This window comes from Propithecus coquereli, unplaced genomic scaffold (genome assembly GCF_000956105.1).
Source record: "Propithecus coquereli isolate 6110/MARCELLA unplaced genomic scaffold, Pcoq_1.0 Scaffold668, whole genome shotgun sequence".
In the NCBI taxonomy this organism is placed as follows: Eukaryota; Metazoa; Chordata; class Mammalia; order Primates; family Indriidae; genus Propithecus; species Propithecus coquereli.
In genome coordinates, this window is record NW_012152707.1 from 682192 (window position 1) to 691296 (window position 9105).

Sequence of the window (9105 nt, forward strand, 5' to 3'; positions counted from 1 at the left end):
TATATATATCCTTAAAATGTTCCATGATTTAAAAATTTCAAGAATCTGTACATAAATTATAAAAATAGACACCTATGAGGCCACTGATAGCCTTTAAATGTCCTGGGAACTGTCTTCTTTGCCCAAAACGGATTCCCTACCATAACCATGCTTGGCTGTTCTTGTTCCAGCTTCTGGGTTGTCACGTGCTGCTGAAGGGTCAAGAGTCTCTGAACCATCTGGATTCCATGCAGATACCCTCCTTCGCAGAAAATGAGGAATCCTCCCCTTCCCCCCTGAAAGGTGGAAATGCTCCCAAACAATAAAGCTCATTTCACAAAGAACTCTGTTGCTACTTCTAGTGATCCACTTGCCTCGTCTTAATTTGCAGTTTCAGTTTTCCTGTTTTCAAGTGGTTTCCTCGAAGAAAGCACAGACTACTTTTCTGACCTTGGATGCCAGGAGAATAAGTGTGTAGCTGCTGTAGGAAGAACCAGAGAGTCTGCTTTAGGAGTGGTCCTCATCTCAGAATTTTTGATCCAAGGTACAGGTGAGGAATTCTGACACGCTTTTCCTTCTTAACCAAAATTATTAAGACCATTTTCTATAGTAAAATTTACTTCACATGAAAGTACTTTCCAGGGATTATGTTATCTAATTTTTTAGCATATCAAGAGATGACCCCAGATTTCCTAAGTAATAACAAATGACTATTTCCTGCACAAACTAAAAATATTTTACCAGTTTCTAAACATTTGTGCCTACGTGTCCGGCACAGTGGGAGAACATATGATTTACCTGTCCACAAAGGTATTTCGTGTTCTCTAGTTCTCTTACACACTAACTGCCTTGTTTTATCCTCATTCACTACAACTATTCACGGCATTACTTCCTCCTCCTACTCCCAAGTAGGCACTTAGTTGACATTATAGAATCACAAGGTTGGTTATAATTCCATTTCTTCATCTGACTTTGAACTTAAATGTTCCAATTACTTTGCCTGATCCTAATAAGTCAGGAGCGTGCTAATGCTTGCCTTGATATTTCTGAAATATACAGGGTTGTGATTAGCATGGGACTGCATCATTAGAAAGCAAAGTTGAAAGCGGGTGAGCAAAATCATCACTCGCATTTAAGTAAAACTGTCTGTTCAGTGGACTTATAATGTTACTATGATCCTAGGGGCACTATATGCCATGACTAAATGCATATTGTATTGGACAAATCCTCTGATGTTCCGGAACCTTCTGGCTTTGGCCACCACTAGAAGAGAAAAGATCCTAGAAGGGCAGGCCGGCTCTAATACACGGTATCATCATCTATCTGTTGTATCATCGTCTCTCTGAGCCAGATATAGCTGAAGACACAAAGAACCCCTGAACCACAATGGGGCTGGGGGAAAAAAAAAGGAAGGAAGGAAGGAAGAAAAAAAAAGAAGGAAGGAAAGAAGAAAAAACTTTAGTCAATTCTGCTGGACTGAATTGATGTCTCCAGGTCAAAAAGAGAGAATGCTTTACAGCAAACCTGCTGGAAGAAAAAAAATAACCCATGCACACACACACAAGTGAGATGCTAAAAAACTACATTAGCATCAGTGGTGTTATTTGAGTAGATTAAAAAAAAAATTAACCCCTTTATATCTGTGTGTAGCTGGGAATAGTGTAAACTTTTATAAACTAGCAGGAAAAAAAAAAAAAGGAAATACCTAAAACTGGGAATGATTTGCAGCCAAATCAATTGATAAATGAAAGAAATAAAAAGATGGCACAACTGAAATTGATGCCAAAGATTTATAAGGTTGACTAAGTAAACAAAACCGAATGGATCACCATGGAAATGCATGAATATTGAAATAAGCAAGATTTGAATAGACTAATGATATGCCTCCCTTAGACAGACAGGTGTTGATAACAACGGTGACACTCAATCCACACCAACATCCACACTTCTAATATGTTTCTTCCTAGAAAACGGGTTGGATTTAAAGGTTCCTTTGGTAATACCTTATAAGCAAAATACATTTTCCAATCTTAAAGGGAGTGACTCAATTCTCATCTACTTGAAAAACAAAAAAGGTTTTATCTATTTGCTTTCTGGGTATGAGGAGCTGCAGTTAGCAGAAGTCATTCTCTTGGGCTCTACTAGTCTTTGTTCCAATAAACCTCTCACCAAACTGAATTCTCAGTCTCACTTATCTCCCACACTGAGTACTTGAAGTATGACCACTACTCATTAGAAACATAATTAAAAAGACACAACACTAGGTCCCCACCCCCCCATCACACACAGATGAAAACCAATAACCCTTAATCTATTTGTTACCATGGCTACCATAGGATATTTTATTTCAGTAAAACTCTAGGTATTTCGTTTGGATTGTTGCTTGCAAATGAAAGTTGGAGACCTATAAATTTCCATAACTGCACCAGAAATGGAGAGAATGAACAGAAGAAAATGTTTTTCTTAATCATAGTCAAATATGGTTTATAAGGTGTTTGTGTAGAAAAGTTATTAAAATTGGTTAAATGCACCAGCCCATAAACCAATTTAAATGCCATTAAATTCATATAGAGTTTAAGGGCACATATGCTAGTAATTCCCTGATTTATAGCAGGGCGATAAATCAAGTGTACTCCACAACAGTGTATGGGACGGAGACTATTCCTCAGGAGCACACAGCTCCATACCTGTACAGACACCCAGACTAGGTGACTAATCAAACACATGCCAACCTGCCTTTAAAGTATTCACCTGTGTTTACTGGACAGGTTTTCTCAAGTGTCAGGATGAACAATCCATAAAACTGTTCATCACCACCCCCCCCCAAAATTAAAAAGTTAGCTCTACACCTCTTCCCCATAATTAAAAAAATCAGGAATGAGGTGGGCTAATTCAATCTGCTGTCATTCATCCCGAAATGAAATAATTCCTTAAATCTGCCCTCCCAAGGCTGAGTTAGTGATAAGACCACACGGCAAGGGAAGAAACTCTGTAATGACTAGACAGATGACTTTAAAGAGACGGAAACTGGGATAAATACAGCTGTAACCAGGACAGATCTGTCACTGCAAGAGAAGTCCGAATCCCAGCGTTGCTCGGCGATGAGAGGCTGGAGTATGTTGCAGTGGAGCCGGGTTGCCCCCGAGCTGACCAAGTGTAAGTTTCGCAGGCAGCAGCAGCTCGGCGGCGTCCTCAACGGTCTGGTCCCTCCAGCGCTGGGTCTCGCCTAATGCTACATAAATACCTGCGTCCACGATTCGCCCGGGGCGCGCCGCGGCGCAAGCACGGCAGGGAGGAGGAGAACGTTTGCAGAGCGGCAGGGATGGCAGCGGCGGCGGCAGCTCCTCACCCATCCGCACCCCTGGGACCCACAGGAGGACCTGCCAACTGACCGCGTCGGCCTTTCGGTTCCAGAGCCCAGGGACGACAACTGGCTTCCCAGCGGGCAGACCCAGGCATCTGAGACTCGCGCTTTGCCGCCACCCCCTCCTCCGAGACGGCTGGCCGCAGGCAGGCAGCGCGTCCCCGCCTTCCCTAGCCAACGTAGAGGCGATTTGCCCCGGGAGCTGCCTCCGACCTGCCCGGGCTCTCGGCTCCGCGCTCCGGCCCCGGGCGAGCACGCCCCTCCCTTCGGGCCCGGGGCCGACGCTGCCCAGCGCGGGCACCCGCGCCGCGACCGCAGATAACCCCAGCGCTCTCAGCCCGCTCCAGGCCACGGAGACCGGGACGTGAGCCCTCGGCCACCCAGCGTCCCCGCGGCAATCGGGGCGCGCGTTCACGCTCCCACACTACACAGCTCCTGGTCCACACTATCCCACACATAAACAACCCCTCCCCACCCGACTCCAGCTCCTCGCCCCTTCGCCATCCCCGTAAGCTCTCCTTTTCGCACCCCCTCCCGCTGGCACCCACAAGGTGTCAAGGGAAGTGTGGGGGGGTCACAACAAGGTCTGTGCGGGTTCCCCCTCGACGGTTTTCAAGCTCCTCTACCTCGAAAGTTACTTGGGATTGAGTCAAGAGACCTGGTCCCCAAATGCGGGATCTGAGGACGCGAGGGGGCAGAAACCCCAACCTGGCTTCTCGCTGCACAGAGGCGTGCACCTCCCCAAAGGGCAGGGCGCGAGGTCGCCCCGGGGGCCAGCCCTCCAGTACCTCGGGCTCCCAGCCTGGCTGGGGCCCTGGGCCGCTCAGGGAAAGGTGGCCCGGAGAGGGGCGCGCGCCACCGGGCCCAGCGGGGGGGCCGCCCCGGCTTGGGGGGAGTCACACTCGTTTCCAGCACCTCCGACCACCAAGACGGTGGCCCCAGGCAGCCCCGGTGCATACACACCCGGGGGCAGGAAGTTTTTCCCCCCTTTTCCCCCTGGAGCAGCGCAGGCGCAAGGGCTCCTGCAGCCTGCGAGTCCAGACGCGGGAGGCTCCTGCCGCCGCCGCCGCCGCCGCCGCCGGAGCCGAGCCCAGCGTTCCGGGTTCCGGGCCCCGCTCCCACGCCCGGTCCGGCCCCGCGCAGCCGCCAGGACCCCGGGTCTCCGGCGCCGCATCCTAAGCGCCCCAGCCCGGCCCGGCTCTTACCTCTGGCTGCGCCGCTCCGGCCCCGGCCCGACGCGCAGAGAGCCCGGGGTCGCGGGTGGGCGCAGGAGGGCTGATGGATAGGGGTCGGCGCCGGCGGGTGGCGGTAGCTGGGGCCGCTCGGGTCCTGGCCAGGAGAAACGGATCCAGGTCCACCTCCTCGCGTTCCTGCTCTGCGCCTTCTTCCCCTTTTCCTCCTCCTCCTCCTCCGCCGCCGCCGCCTCCCGGCAGCCCAGGGAGGATGCCCGGGAGAGGGAAGTCAGTCCTTCTGCTTGTCAGCCTGTGCGGCTATGCGCGGTGCGGCGCGGCTCTCATCGAGGCGGCGGCGGCGGCGGCGGCTCCGGCAGCATCGCCCCCGCCCTCTCCCCGCAGCCGCGGCGGCCGCGGGGCTGGGGCTGGCTCCGGGCTCGGGTCTCGGGCTCCGGGCGGGGGCTGCGCTCAGACGCGGCGACCGCCGGGGCTGCGGGCGGGCGCTGCGGAGCCGGGGCCGGGGCCGGAGCTGCGGCTAGATCCGCGGTGGCGGGGACGGCGGCGGCGGCGCGGGGGCTGGCGCGGCCGCGGCGCGGGGACCATGCTCCCTTCTGGCTCGCTCCGCTCCGGGTACCGTCTGCTTTAGCTGCGAGGGAGGCGGGCTTCGGCGCGCAGCCAGGGGCGGGCGGAGCCAATCACGGGCGCCGAGGGGGCGGGGGGGGCGGGCGGGGGAGGCGGGGCCCCCCGGCCGGGCACCGTGCGCTGCTCCCCGGGCCCGAGGGATCCCCGGCAGCCGCGCGCGGGGCCGGGCGGAGGGCTAGCGGGTGTGTGCGTCGGTCCGTCCGGCCGCCGCCCCCGCCCCCTGCGGTGGCCCCTGGCTTGCACGGCTCCACCGCCGCACCCGGCGGAGGCACGGAGCGCGTGGCCCGGTCTGCTCGGCCCGGCCTCGGGGCCCTGCCGGCCCAGGGTCGGGGGGCCGGGACCGACGCGACTCCCCGTCTGTTCTCAACACCTGAGGAAACTGGCAGAAAAGTTTGAGAAGGAAAAGTCCAATCGTCTTTCAGCTTCCATCTTCGCTGTGACACTCCAGCCGCAGGAAGGAGCAGGAATTGTCCACATCTCTGAAGGACCAGGGCTAGCCATCCAAATCCCGTCCAAAGCCCTCTGAGTCTGTCTTGCCTTTCCTCGGTGTGCACGAACTTTCCTGTTCATACTGGCCCTCCGGAACCCACACAGCCCTATTCGGGCCACACTAGCCTTTCCTGTCTACACCGAGCCCCTTCAGCCCCACGCCCACCCTACCCAGCTCGCGCTCTCGTGCGCGCTCTCGCTCACTCTCTCACTGTCTACCCTGACTTCTCGGTCTCACCCCCTCTCGGTCTACACAGGCTGTCTACACAGACCCCAACTTCGTCGCTCATAGGAAAGGTTTGGCAGGAGGCTTGTGGCGACCCCCAGGGAGGGCTTTTCCATCATGCCAGAACATTTCACTTCAGCCTGTCTTCCCTTCCCCTGGTCACTCTCCAGATCTGGATTTTATTCCCTGACCTCTCTTCCTCCCCACCTCCCCCTCACTTGGTTTTGAGTTTCAGAGGAAATATCTGCTGCCCCCAACCCTCCACCCCTGCCTGAAAGTACAGGCATGTGAGCCCCATCCTCATCCTCTCCCCTCCCTCCACTCCCCCAGGCAAAGGCCTGCGGCCTGGGGCCTGGCTGGAAAGTGGGGAGGGGCGCGGAAGGTGAGGTAGGAAGCTGTTGGGCCTGAACTGGGAGGAGCTGGCCTGGGGAGGGCTTTGCCAGTCCCCGCCCCCAACTGCCAGGGCAGAGGCAGGACTTTGTCAGTAAATCCTTTTCTCCCAGCTCCCTCCTGTAATGTCTGGTCCAGGCCTCTGCTGTCCTTGGCTCTGAACTCAGTGCAGGGATTGTGTCTTCTTTAATATCTTGTGGGAAGCGAGTACAGTGTTGTGGCTGATAAATAATAAATAATAATAATCTGCTGAGGGTGGCAGGAGGACTGTCAGTGAAACGGAATGAGGATACGAGGGAGATGGACCATTGGTGTTAGAGTAACTGCATTTCCTGGGAGAAAACATGCATCCAATGAAGTTTTGGTGTGTGGAGCCTGGGGTGCAGGGGAGGAGACACAGCAAAGCACTTTACGGAGGAACCCACTCTTGAGAATGGCACAGCCAGGAAAACTGGTGTGTCAATAAGACAGGGGGTGGAGGCGCCTCAAAGGGAGCAGGGTGGAGCTGGGGGGAGGGAGGCTCAAGGGTCCTCAAGTAACACCTGAAGGAGAGGGATAGCCGTGGCTCGAATACTAAGTTCTTAAAATCGTGCATGAACAGTGACGGAAGGGCAATGTAGATAGTAAGATGGAAAAAGCGGGATTTCTTGGGATTTAAAATAGATACACAGGTAATATCTCAAGCAACTCAACGCAAAGAGAAGAACAAAGCCACAGGTGTGAGTCAGTGTTCGTTCATGCTGTAGGAAGCGGTCCTCTGAGATGATTTGCATGGATCCACCAACTGTGAACATGCAGGAATTCACCTAGCTGCATTCTGGAGCAACATCCTGTGTGACAGCTGTAGGCACTACAGAAGTGTGGCCAGGGTTTTCAGGGCCTGCAATAGGTTAAGTTCTTAAAATTTGAGGCACTCAGTGTCTTACAGATAATTTTAAATGATCGATCCTCAAATGCAAGAAGAAAATATACACTCCAAGAATCCTTCCGTGGCTACATCTCTAGGTGCAAGTGAAAGGATTCTTCCGGTTTCCCTGCTGGCATCATCAGGCAGAAGGGCTGTGCCGAGTCCTCATCTAGAGGAGGATCTCCTTTGGCCATGGTGATGCCAAGGCTGCTGGTTCTGGGGCCTTGCAAAGTCTTCAGGGTTAGAGTTGGATAACAGCTCACCAGGGGAGCCAGCTTGTCAGGGAGGATGAGGAAAGCTGTGTGTATTAGAATCACAGTGGGCTTATCTACCCTCTGCTCATCGCGCCTTCCTTTCATTGCCAGAGCCTGACTGCAAATAAGGATTTCTAGAGTTACATGCCAAGGTCTTCCTCTTCACTGGTGCTCTGCCCAGCTGGGAGCTGTTTGGTGTGGACATGCCATTTAGAAAGGGTCTGCTCTGTTCTATAGATGAGCTTCATTTCACCTGGAGTGCTATAGTTCACGTCATGTGTCCCAATGCACCCAGGGTCTTGGTGACATAAACTGGATTTGTGTTGTGTGAGGGATATCCTTTCTCTCTGCATAGATCTTGCTGGTGTCTGGGGTCTTTGCTGGGTTATTCACTGCCCTGCTCTGTGGTCCATGGAATGTGCTCCATGGTTGGTATGGATCTCTCTGCATGGTACATGGGACTGGCTGGGTGTGGTGCATGGGAACCTCTTCCTCCATAGTCAAAGATTTCTCCAGGAAGCACCGGATTAGCTCAGTGGGTGCACTCCAAAAGCCAACCCCCACCATCCCATGCTGAGTCCCAAGCTGGGCTCTGGGATCAGGACTAGTGTGTATACTCCCAGGAGACGGGTTGTGAAGTCGTGGACTCCCGGTGTACAGGGAAGTAGACTGGAAAGCTCCAGAACATCCATTCCCTGCTCAGAGCATAGACCATTATTTGTGCAATCGGACAAGGAAAGGCCACTGCTGTCATCTAGGGAGACACCAGAAAAGGAACATCAGGACCACACTGGGTGCCACCCTGGGTGCCACCCACTGTGGCCAAGGTGGACTTCTCTCCTTTTTGTGTTTATAATAATAACCACAACAAAAGGACCATTTACTCAGTGGCTACTCAACCAGGCATTGTACTAAACTCTACCTGTGATATCTTGTTAATCATCATAGGAACTGATATTATCAGCCCCCAGAACTGAGTCCCACAGAGCATAGGTGAGCTTCTGCAGGCACATAGCAAGTAAATGGCAGAGCTGGAATTCGAGCCTGGTTGGTGCCAAAGCCTCTGTTCTTTTAACCACACTCAACACAAATATAATTTCTTTTGTCATTAGCCCAGTGCTTTCTCCTTGGATTAGACACAGTGGATACTGATTTTGCCTTTGTCAGCCAGTCCTGGACACAGAACTGGAGATCAGTCTTAGAATACAGAGGACTGATGTAGAGGAGGGGCAAGCGTCCCTTTGATTACTGAACCCACAGGTCACTTGGAAGAGTGGAAGCCTCATCAGAAACCCTCAGGTTTGATAGGACATCTGTTTCCAGGAGCACAGTGGGTATAAACAGAGCAGCTGCCAGCCTCTGTGCTGGTTAGGGTTTTGTGTTTGCTGTTTTTTTTTTTTTTAAACATTATGCATCATCTCCGTTTGGCATCAAAAGCATTAATAAATCCTACATACGGCTGTCCCTCCAGTGGTTAATCAATCCATAGAAATCGATTTAGCACCTACTGTGTGTCCAGCATTTCAACCCCACGACATTGATTAAAGCAGGAAGGAAGAAGTCACAGAGGCTGACTTTTCACCATGGCCACCCTGCTCTGTGTTGAGTCACAAAGGCACATGCCAATCATTCAATCAGCCATTTACTGAGAGCTTCCTCCGTGCTCAGCTCTGTGCCGGCAA

The 9105-nt window shown here is 52.9% G+C and overlaps 1 protein-coding gene across 1 annotated transcript in view; it reads right to left on the minus strand.

Moving 5' to 3' along the window:
* KLHL29 (kelch-like family member 29) overlaps positions 1-4906 on the minus strand; it is a 289304-nt gene extending 284398 nt beyond the window's left edge. Inside the window, exon 1 of the mRNA XM_012660442.1 lies at positions 4549-4906. The gene's annotated coding sequence lies outside the window, so the exon portion shown is untranslated. The remainder of the gene's footprint in view (positions 1-4548) is intronic.
* Between the last annotated feature and the right edge of the window lie 4199 nt (positions 4907-9105).